Here is a 492-nt window from a genome sequence, read left to right on the forward strand (position 1 = left end):
TTAAAAGCGCTATATAAATAAAGGTGACTTGACTTGACTTAAGTAAGATTAGACATTGTGTTCCAGTCTTAACCTGGCTTTAAAACTCACCGTCTCATTTTTCATTGCAGCACGTTTGCATGGACTGCAAGAAAAGCTACTGTAGCCACTGCTTCACTCCACAGGACCTCCAGCCATGGCTGTGCCACACCTGCCAGCGTTTCCGGGGCATCCTGTTCGAGCGAGCCGAGCTGATGAAGCTCAAGGTAAAGGATCTGAGAGACTACCTCCACCTGCACGAGATCCCCACGCAGATGTGCCGCGAGAAGGAGGAGCTGGTCGAGCTGGTTCTCGGCCAGCAGACGCCTACATCTGACACGCACATTCCTCCACCCCCAGTGACCACCCAGGAACCTAACACTCCAATCATAAACGTGAGCCCATCGACGGACAATGGCACAACAGAACTGGGGCCTCAGACTCAAGCAACAGAAGATGGACAGGTAAAAAAAA

At 51.0% G+C, this 492-nt stretch overlaps 1 pseudogene; it reads left to right on the plus strand.

Annotated features, from left to right (window-relative positions):
• The first annotated feature begins 104 nt into the window (after positions 1 to 104).
• LOC107682165 (E3 ubiquitin-protein ligase rififylin pseudogene) lies at positions 105 to 482 on the plus strand (annotated as a pseudogene).
• The last annotated feature ends 10 nt before the right edge of the window (positions 483 to 492 follow it).

This window comes from Sinocyclocheilus anshuiensis, unplaced genomic scaffold, assembly GCF_001515605.1.
Source record: "Sinocyclocheilus anshuiensis isolate Anshui unplaced genomic scaffold, SAMN03320099.WGS_v1.1 C31756109, whole genome shotgun sequence".
Lineage (NCBI taxonomy): Eukaryota > Metazoa > Chordata > Actinopteri > Cypriniformes > Cyprinidae > Sinocyclocheilus > Sinocyclocheilus anshuiensis.